The sequence below is a fragment of the Corythoichthys intestinalis genome, chromosome 20 (genome assembly GCF_030265065.1).
Source record: "Corythoichthys intestinalis isolate RoL2023-P3 chromosome 20, ASM3026506v1, whole genome shotgun sequence".
In the NCBI taxonomy this organism is placed as follows: domain Eukaryota; kingdom Metazoa; phylum Chordata; class Actinopteri; order Syngnathiformes; family Syngnathidae; genus Corythoichthys; species Corythoichthys intestinalis.
The window spans coordinates 23,925,803-23,936,796 of NC_080414.1; positions in this window are offsets into that span (position 1 = coordinate 23,925,803).

A 10,994-nucleotide genomic window follows, 5' to 3' on the forward strand; every position below is an offset into this window, starting at 1 on the left:
ATAAAATGTATTATTATTATTATTATGTATTAAATTAAAGTACTGTTTTATTGTCCTGTTAATTTACATTGCAGCTTCCTATAGGAAATAATTATACAAGAGTAAATCACATGCATGTTAACGGTTAAAAATAAGTTAATAGTTTCTTTTGTAGTGCAGTGACTGTAATAAGTCATAACTTTTTACTAGTCCATTAGGAGCGAGGTTATTTAGATCAGGGATGTCATTTATTATTATTATTTTTTTAAAATAATTATTGTATTTATATTTATATTGGATTTCAATATTATTCATTACTCATTTACCATTATATTCGTTGCAAACTGTCTGTGAAGCCCTTTGGGATCTTGATATGATTAGGGGCTATATAAATAAACTTAGGCAATAATTGAAATAGATTTTTTTCACTCCAGATTTTCACATTTTGTACATACAGGGTGACCCCAAAAAAAGTTTACACTGCCATAATACAACTTAAATGCCATGTTTATTCATCTTAGAATTCGAATTGAATCACAAATTATACATTATTGTAAAGAACATGTACAGTACACTCTATTTTTCAATGTGTCCTCCCTTAAGTGTCACAACAGCCTCCAGGCGCCTGCGGAACTCTTGACAGGTCTTCTTTATGTAGGATGCTGTCATCTTTTCCCAAGATCTAACAATGGACCTCTCCAAGGCTGCCACAGAAGTTTGTGGCTTCTTACAGGCACTGTCCTCCACAGTTGCCCATATGCTATAATCCAGGGGATTGAGATCTGGGGTGGCCACATATCACCTTGTCAATCAACTTTTTGGTCCGCACAGATCGTCACTTCCAGACCCAGGTTTTCGTGAGGCTGTTCCAGTATCTTTCAGCTTCTTTTTAACTTTGTAGACTGCACATCTGGATATTCTTAGATTTGCTGCAATCCCAGTAGGTGTCAGACCGGCACGCAGCAATTCAGGTACAGCTAAAGTTTTCTTCATTTTCAGCAGAAGCACAGGAATTGTAGAGACGAGAGATTACCAGCTGCATTGAGTGACCTTAATGTATCACTTAACCATGACAACCTATTTAGATATGTTTCAATGGCTTTTAAACAAGCAGTCAACTGAGTGTAAACTTTTTTTTGGGTCACCCTGTAAAATCAATGTTGAATTATAGTGTTGATCCTACATTAACCAAAAGAGATGTTTTAACAATCATCCAACCAATATCCGATCATAAATTAATGTTGTTCCATCAAATTTATCATCAGGTATTGACATTGCAATGTTGGTTAAATGTTCATTATTGTGAAAACAATTATCAACCATGCTATTTAAAGACTGATTTCAAATAAATGTCTCAACCTGAACAAACAAACAAAAAAATAGTACATTTTTGAGCCAAAATTCCAAATGAACACATTCCTCTACTGATGTAAACCAACTTGAACTCATGGAATCTGCTGCCTAATATAGGCACAGCCAGTGATCAGACCACCCCGTTCAGGTGTGCAACTCCACACAGGTGGAACGCATTCTTTAAATGGGCAGCTCTCTCACTCTATTAATATATATAATAACACAAAAATCAAATGTGGCCTTCAGTAACCACAACACATTATTCTGAACTATTATATAGTATATATATAATATATTTACTGTACAGTATATGTATAATATGGTGGAAAACACTCAGGTGACTCCGCTCTGAGACCCCCAATTTGGCCAAATTTCAAAATTGTCCGATATGCATGTGTGATACATCATTGGAAAGCCTAAAATCTCAATTTTCTGGGGGAAGTAAAATTTTGAACAGGAGGGCATTAAAAAAAAAAAAAAAATTTTTTTTGAACAGTGAAACCTTATCTGGAGGTGAGAGAGCGCGAGACTTTAACAAGATATTATGGCGTACTTACTTGTTTCGATCCAAAAACTCCATGTAGTATGTATCACTGAGTGTCAAGACACAGCTATGAATGGCCACAGCTGAATTTTTGGGGGATTTTATGGGTGAAACATGGTAATATAACAAGGGTCACGATGCAGAAATCGCAGACATCAAGGAGTGGTCGAGAATTATTTATCATATTGGAAAAAATGCGACAGTAACAAAAAAAAAAAAAAATACAATTAAGCGACAGTTATGAGGAAGGTATTCGTGACTTTTTGACGGACATAACTTTTTTCATTGTGACGTAATTTGTTTAAAAGTTTAAAATATGCGAGTGAATATTTTTTTGAAGTCGTTTTTTTTTTTTAAATAAAAAATTAGACATCAATTAATGATTCTAAGCTAAAAATGACAGACAGTAGTAATTACTTTTGTTTTATGGCTGGGTTGAAACAAAAGCGTTTGCGCGACGTCTGTAAACAGGGGTTTCTTTGGTAAAACGGACAAATTAAAAATAGTTCGGGGGCTTAATGTGCCATGAATCTGCTATTGCAGCATATAGACATATACGGTAGTTCTATCAAACACAACAGATTTGTCTTAAAATACTGCAGTTTCTTTTAAAGAGGAGTGCAAGATTAGAAACTGCTTTTTCAGTCTTGTCTGTGTTTTCCGCGGAAAACACAGACAAAACAGTATATAAACAATATATATATGATATATGGCAGAAAGCACAGACAAAGCTGAAAAAGCAATTTCTGCTCTTGCATGGCTCTTTAAAATAAACTGCTGTATTTTATGTCGAAAGAACTGTTGTGTTGATGGGTGCGCGGGTTGCCTGGGGGACCACCCTGGATTCTGGGGGGGAGACGAGGGCTCCTTTGCTGGGCTGAGAGAGGAGGGATGGGCTGCACTGGCCCCCCCGTCTCCCCGGTCCTGCCCTCCCCGGGCTGGCTGGGTGGGGGCCGTGGCGTTGTGTTGGCGCCCGCGTGGCGTCTCCGCTCGTCTGCGTGGCTGTTGCGTGCCCGGTGGGGCTCGTGTGCGGCTGGATGTGATTGGGCGCGCTCGGGAGGGGGGTCCCAGTGCCGGGATTGGCGGCAGAGCTGATTTGTGTACACTCTACCCCTTTCAATTAATTAGCTTATAGACTCCCCTACCCCCTTCCCCCTCTTTTTCCCTGGTCAACAGGCCCCCCACATGGTGTCAACCGGAAATACATTAGGTGACGATAGCACCAACACATTAGTCGTTAGTGTAGTTAGGCGTTCAATGTATTTCTTGTTGTTGTTTGTGTTTCTATTCTTTCTTCTCTGGTGTTTTTCTTCTGTTCCCCCATAACACCTTCCTGTTTGCTGCATTGTCATAATAAACGAGGTATGTTGAATGATCACAATGGGAGTATGTCAGACTCTCAATGTTAAACAACAAAACTGTTCGGACTATCCGGGCACTTTGACTTCCATTCTCCGTGTCAAACAGCTGAACAGGACAGGTTTAAAAAAAAGAACTGTAGTGTTTGATAGAAAAATATGTCTATATGCTGCCATAGCAGTTTAATGGTGCATTACGCCCCCGAACGATTTTTAATTTGTCCGTTTTATCCTGGAGACCCCCGTTTACAGACACCGCGCAACCGCTTTGTTTTAACCCAGCCATAAAAAGAAGGCAAGTAATTTTATTTACTATTCGAAATGTCTACCATTTTTAGCTTAAAATCATCAATTGATGTCTAATATGTAGTTTTATAAACAACCACTTTAAAATATGCGAGTGAATAGTTATATAAACTTTTAAACAAAGTATGTCACAATGAAAAAAGTTAGTCTCTGTAAATAGGTCACGGATATCTACCACATAAATATCGATTACTTGTATTTTTTTTTTTTTGTCACTGTTGCATTTTCCCCGATATTTTAGATGATAAATAATCGATCCAAAGACCAAAAAAAAAAAAAAAGTCTCGACCACTCCTTGATGTCTGAGATTTCTGCAATGTGACTCTTCTTATATTACCGTGTTTCAACCATAAAATCTCCAAAAGGTCCGACTGTGGCCTTTACAGCTGTGTCTTGACACTCGGTGAGACATGCTACATGAAGTTTTTGGATTGAAACAAGGTAAGTACATGATAAAATCTTGTTAAAATCATGGTGTCTTTAATTATACTCTCTCATGCTCTCACCTTGAGTTAGGGTTTACGAGTTAAAAAAAATGTATATATTAAAATGCCCTCCTGTTCAAAATTGTTCTTCCCCCAGAAAATTGAGATTTTAAGCTTTCTAATGATGTATCACACATGCATGAAGGATAATTTTGACATATGGCCAAATTGGGGGTCTCAGAGCGGAACTTCAAGTCCCCTGAGTGTTTTCTACCATATTATGTATAATATACAGTATATATACATTAAATCAGCACAAGAGAAGAATAGAGATGTTTTTGTGTCGACAGAAAAAAATCAAAACACACAAGTTTATTTTAAATTTACATGCCTGTATATTATTTCCAAAGAGCATACACAAGATATGGTTGTGAGTAATGTTTATTATTTGGTTCAGTTAAACATTTTTGGTTTGGATTTTTAAAAGTACAATATTTAATTCTGTTTTCTTGGATGTGATGACATACTGTTTGTCAAATTCACCGTCTCACATAAAATCACTTGCGTGTATTTATTTGAAAAGATAAACGTGGCCCCTTCAAGTACCTGGAAATTGCACCCAAGGATGAACCAGACATCTGTAAGTCTAAAACTCTCATCCCGATAGATTGACCAATTTCTTTTGACTTTCCCACAAAATTAGGCAAAGGCCACATTCACAACACAGAGAATTATGGCCGATTCAGATTGTTTGCTCATTGAGAATTTTTTTTTTGTACGTAGCAATATTACAAAAACATGTGACTTGAATTGTGAACAAAATGCATCCACGAAGTTACACGGATGTGACATGGGTGACACACCGTCACGTGTCGCAATGTTTACAGGAGGTATAGTAACTACGGTCTCTGCGTTCACACTTTGAGCATTTTATGCTACCAGGACGACATTTATTCAAACCGATAACTTCATGTGGCGTATCAAGAAGGAAAAGGCATGTTTTTGCACCATTCCTCGCACCATCTTTGCACCATCTGTTTTTTAAATTAAACAGTGGTGGGATATTTCACTTGTTGACAGTATTGGTAATAATGACGTTTCTAACAACAGTTTTTTCAGTAGCGAGTCATCTAATTATCCCCCCCCCCCATCTTTGCAATGCCGTTACTGTTACTGAGAATGCGAAAGGGGCGCATTCGTACAATTGAACGAAGAGCGAGTTGTTTGATTTTTGTCACATATCAGCTGTCTGGAGAGAGCAAGGCGGGGGAGGGGGGGTAGTGATGCCATTGCAAACTTTATGATGATTGGCCATGCTCACGCTGCCTCACTGCACATTCTGGGAAACACAACAAGACAGCAATAATGACAACGGCCCAGGGAATTTCAAAAGTCGCATTCTCAAACTGGAAGTACCGGCACTACTTTTTGCTAATTGAAATTAAGGGCAAGAATGAGTCTTTTTTCCCAACTTTACAATTTTGGGTATTGTTTTTTTTTTGTACTTTAATTATTTTCAATTTTAAATATTATTACTTTATGGAATATTTAAGGATACTGTTCTGCTTATTGTGCAGTATGCCTAACATACAGTTTCAGAGATTTCCACTGGTTAATGGTCTGAAGTTTACGTTTGTGTTTTCGTAACATACTGTAGTATATTTGATCCAAATAAATACCAAATGTTCTAGAATACTACGTATATATAGGGTTTTTATTCTTCAATCAGTTAATGTAAAGATCTTTGGTGTGAAATACTGTATGTTATAGGATTTATAATGTAATAACGTGTAGAACATGAAAGGTAACATTTCTCTTACATTGATGTAACTAAGTTGCTAACTCAATTACTTTTTGGGAAAAGTAATTTGTAACTGTAACTTAGTATTTTTAAAAGTAAGATCACCAACACTGCTCGTTGATAATGTATGAGTCGCGTTCATGCGGATATGCGTTAATACTGCAGCAGTGTCAGATAGACATCCAATTCATATCCTCATATCATTGAGCCCAGGTCAGATTTGAAAAATATCGGAATTCGACTGTTCACACGGCATGAAAAAAATCTGATCTGTCACATATCGGCAACTGCAGTGTGAACCCAGCCAAAGCAGCAACATATCTCAGGTCTTTTTTCAAAGGCGTGTCTCTATTTTGCTCAAATGGTGTCAATAAATTATCAGATGCTTCCCAAGTAATGATGTCACCTAGGCCTAGTAATGTTTACAGTAGCTTATGAAAAATTCGATTTTTTAGTAAGTCATGGAAAAAGTGTAATTCCTTACTCGAGTAAGCACAGTGCAATGCGTTTTAAGTAACACATTCATTGTTTATGTGCGACATTAGCACACGAGGAGGGCACTCCAAAAATTCATATGTATGTTTTTTTTTTTTAGATAGCTCAGAATGTAATCACAAAGTATCGTCTTCTTTCTCCGGTTATGCAGACAGTCAGCTACTGGGTCACTTGGAGTTCACCACTGCGAAGGCAATTTATAACTTTAACTTTTATTTTTTTCAGCAACAGGCATATACTGTAGTATTTGACACTTTGCCAACTGTACTATGAGCTGTAGCTATGTATGCCATATTAAAATGATGGCTCCCAAGCATGCAGCTATTGAAAAGTGGAGAGGGAAATTTTGGTAATTCAAAGAAGAATGTACTGGAAGAAATAAAATGCATTCATTCCACCTCCGACGTGCACAGGACCCTGCTGAACTTTCCAGGACACTTCAGTTGTGATGCAAATTTCCATTTGAAAATGACAATAGAATTTGAAAGACACATCAGAAGTAAGAATAACAAAAATAAACACACTGAAATTTCCATATCGAGTGGCAAGCAAGATTCTAGTAACACGACAACAACAAAAAGCAATAAAATTCTCACCTGATGTGTCGTGGATTTTAAATAAGCACAAGAGGCAATATTTCCATACAGAAATCATCTAAAGTGAAGGACAGTTTTTGAGGCGAACAAAAAGAGGAAATGATGGTTAAAATGCAAAAATCCCCTCTCAGTTTTGTTCAACTATTTCAAGTCCGAATGAAGAATAACATTGCATTTGAGTTGGCAATTTTTTCTTGTGTATATGTTATGCAAATATAAGCATCCATGCATACATGCATCTGACGATGAGTTTGAATGTGCATTATAGGGTCGGCTCGATGTGTGCGTGTATCGCTCTCCAACCTTTCAGATTAGAGTCTCCTGTAATGGTTTTACAAAGGTCAGGGTTTTCACTAGTTGGGATGTAGCAGCAGCGTGTGTTTAAAGGTCACCACACCACACCATCGCATTATCTCCCTGTCATTTCATAACAGTTTGTCTGTGTTTTTCAAAGGTTCGGCTCCTTCGAGGCTCAGTGTGACTGCATTTCCTACGCTGTGAAAGCAAAGAGGTGGTGCAAGGACAGGAGAGGCAGCAGTCTTTTAACACACGTAGTACAGCAAAATTATATTAGCGATGATTGCAAGCCCTCAACTGGGTGACTTGTTTTTGTCTTTAAGTGAGCAAATCAAATCAACTCTTCATAGGCCAATTTCAAAACCGGGCACATGCACACATATTTCTCCAGTTTTGACTGAAAGCTTTGCTTCTTTTAGTCTAATGTTCTTTATTTTATGTTTGTGGTATATTGTAGCCTTATTAGTGGTATTTAGCAGCTGGATCCAACACACATAATAGTTGTTGAGATCACTCCGCCTGTGAGTGCTTCGTGACGGTGGGCGGTGGGGAAAGTAACTATTGTGCCAGAAGTCAAGTTTCCAAACACAGGCAAATGCAATTAAAAAAAAAAAAAAAAGCACCAGAAATAGAAGCTTGATTTTTCATGAGTCGTGAAACATGAATGAATGAATGAATCTAAGGCATTAAATATACAGCAATGACTGTACAGTATTATGGACTGATGAAAAATAATGATGGTAATGAGTGGCGGATCATGTGTCCGCCTGTGAGTGTTTTGTGATGGTGAAGGGGCTCAGTGGCACCCGCTGCTCAGTAGGGAAAGAAAATGGAGTGCTAGAAGTCAATTCTCCAAACACAATTTGAAATAGAAGCTAAATTTTTTGCTTTTCATATTCAACAAAGCAAGTGTCTCTGGTTCAACTCAGAACAACGGAATGAAAATTGCAAAATGCCTTCTGCGGTTGTTAATACGACAAGCTCACTGACTCTCTCATTTCGCTGTCAAACCAAAAGGGATTCGGCCTTTAAACAGATCATCCAATCATTATGCAGAGAAGCAGAGCCTCCGGGCCAGCGGAGCCATTCCCACTGCCCATATACCCCCATAGATTCACGACGTCCGATGGTCTTTTACCAATGACTCGTTTCGTTTCGCTGTCGAGAAACAATGCACTCTTGAATCTAGAGAAGCAATGCTTCCACACTTTTTAAAGGACTGTGAAGCTGCGCAAATGAATGAAAACCAAGCTGCATCTTAACCAGCGATAAGAAGCTAATTCTGAACAAAAGTTTGATGCTTTGTAGCGCATATTTAGTCAATGACACGTACACACAACAGTATACATTTGATCACTTTTTTTTTTTTTTTTGGACATTTTGGGGGAAGCTCAGCTTCCCTTAGAGCAGGGTTGTCCAAACTTTTTGCAAAGGGGGCTAGATTTGGTTGGTAAAAATGTGGCGGGCCGACGTTGGCTGACGTCCTTTACGTAGAACAATATATTTAAGCAAATTTTAGCAAGCCATTCTGTGTGTCACATTTGCTTTATTATTATTTTTAATAATTTCAACAATCTCGCAACTAGCCTTTGTGTTCTCTTTCGACTCTCGGGCTCTTGCGAAATACTGCTGCTGTGAAATTAAACTAGCTCAAGTTGCTTCAATTTCTTGCTACGGATCTTCCCTGTAATCTTGTCGTACATGTCAGCGTGTCTTGATTGGTAATATCGCCTCACATTGAACTCTTTAAAAACAGCAACTGTCTCTTTGCAAATGAGGCAGAGAGTTGTTTCGTATTTTCGTGAAGAAATAGTCCAATTTCCACCTATCCTTGAAGCATCGGCCGTCGCAGTCAACTTTCTTTTTTTTTTTTTGGTGATTGTCGCCATTTTAAAAAATTGGGAGTAAAGGGTCACACGGGGTAATGTTGCCTAGAGTGCTGCTGCCTTTTAGTGGGTAAATGAGCAGCATTTAGTGTGTTAGAGACTTCATATGCTGGAAGCTGTAATGCTGACCAATTTATTAAGTCTGTGTGTGGGCCAGACTTTCGCGATTTTATGACAGAGGCTGGGGGCTGGATGAAATTTGACCAAGGGCCGCGTTTGGCCCCCGGGCCGGACTTTGGACATGTCTGCCTAAGAGCAATTGCCTCTGGTTGATATACACACATCTGGATCTGGATTTGATCCCCACAATTTAAAAGCGACTGTCTCCAATCAAATTTTGCATTCAGATTACGGACCCCTGCGAGTGACACACATTACTCCATAGAGTACACAACTCCAGCCCAAAGCAATATTCTTCAATATCCTGCTGTTGGTGATTTGGATTATTACAAATTGGAAATTGATTAATGCTCAGACTCAAAGTTGGAAGTAAACAGACACATAATGACAACACCTGGGAAATGTTTTAATTTGTAAAATAAGAGAATGTTGGAAGACGGCGACAGGTTGAACAGGTACAGCAACGACTAAAAAGTGTGTGCCTATTACCATACCTACTTTTTACCTGTTCGAGCGTTAATGAGCAGTATACGCAATGTGCCTGACATCATTTTCGTCACACAATGGCTGTGCTCATAAAGGGTGTGATTTTATTGAGTTTAAACATTATTTTCTCCATTATCAGAGGTCTAAGAAATGCGCATTTTGCATCCTTTAATACTTTGTGCAACCGTCTTTCAGATAAATGCAATTTATCGCTCGGGCCAGGGTGGATGACGACTAACCCACCTGAGCGGATTGCAGCAGATGTGGGCCTCCATGACTCCCTCAGCTATCCTTCCCTACACAAACTTGACAATCACCCTAATCAATGAACTCACACTAATCGACAACATTGCTTAAGTGCCATGGCAATTAATAACTTTTGGGAAGACAATTCATGTGAAAAAGAAAACAAAAGAAAAAATAAAAGCTCATATAATGTGATGTATGCAACTCTACCATGCTTGATTGTGCTTCCTTGGCTGTAGGGGGACGGGTATTGATAAGCATATGCTTCTCCCATCTGCCCTTGTCTTTCTTCGGTTCTTTCTTTCTTCGGGCTAATCATATCACATTTTGCAATTGTCAATGATATGATATGTGAATGACGATGACAATAAACATTTCATCCATCCATTCATTCATTTAAAACCTAAAGCTTGTACCTTGTACTAAACCTTGTACGCCCTGAAATTAATCGAGCTGCTTGACTGGATGTTAAGTTACTAAACCCAGATTGTTGACTGTATTATTGTACAGTTTTGATGTATGTTCCATGCCTGAATGTGCGTCTTCAGTTGTATGGGGGACGGGAAACTGTTAAGCATATGCTTCATCCCGTCCGCCTTTGTCTTCTTCTTCGGTTCCTTCGGGCAAATCATATCACATTTTGTAATTGTCAATGATGATCAATGATACCGATGATGATGACAATAAAATTCCATTCCATTCCATTGATACCACAGTGCTGGCCAAAGGTACTGGCACCCCTGCAATTCTGTCAGATAATTCTCAATTTCTCCCAGAAAATGATTGCAATTACAAATGCATTGGTAGTGATATCTTCATTTATTTTGCTTGCCATGAAAAAACACAAAAGAGAATGAATTAAAAAAAAAAATCATTATCATTTTACACAAAACTCCAAAAATGGGCCCGACAAAAATATTGGCACCCTCAGCCTAATACTTGGTAGCACAACCTTTAGACAAAATAACTGAACAACTGCTTCTGGTATCCCTCAATGAGTTTCTTACAATGCTCTGCTGGAATTTTAGACCATTCTTCTTTGGCCAACTGCTCCAGGTCTCCGAGATTTGAAGGGTGCCTTCTCCAAACTGCCATTTTCAGA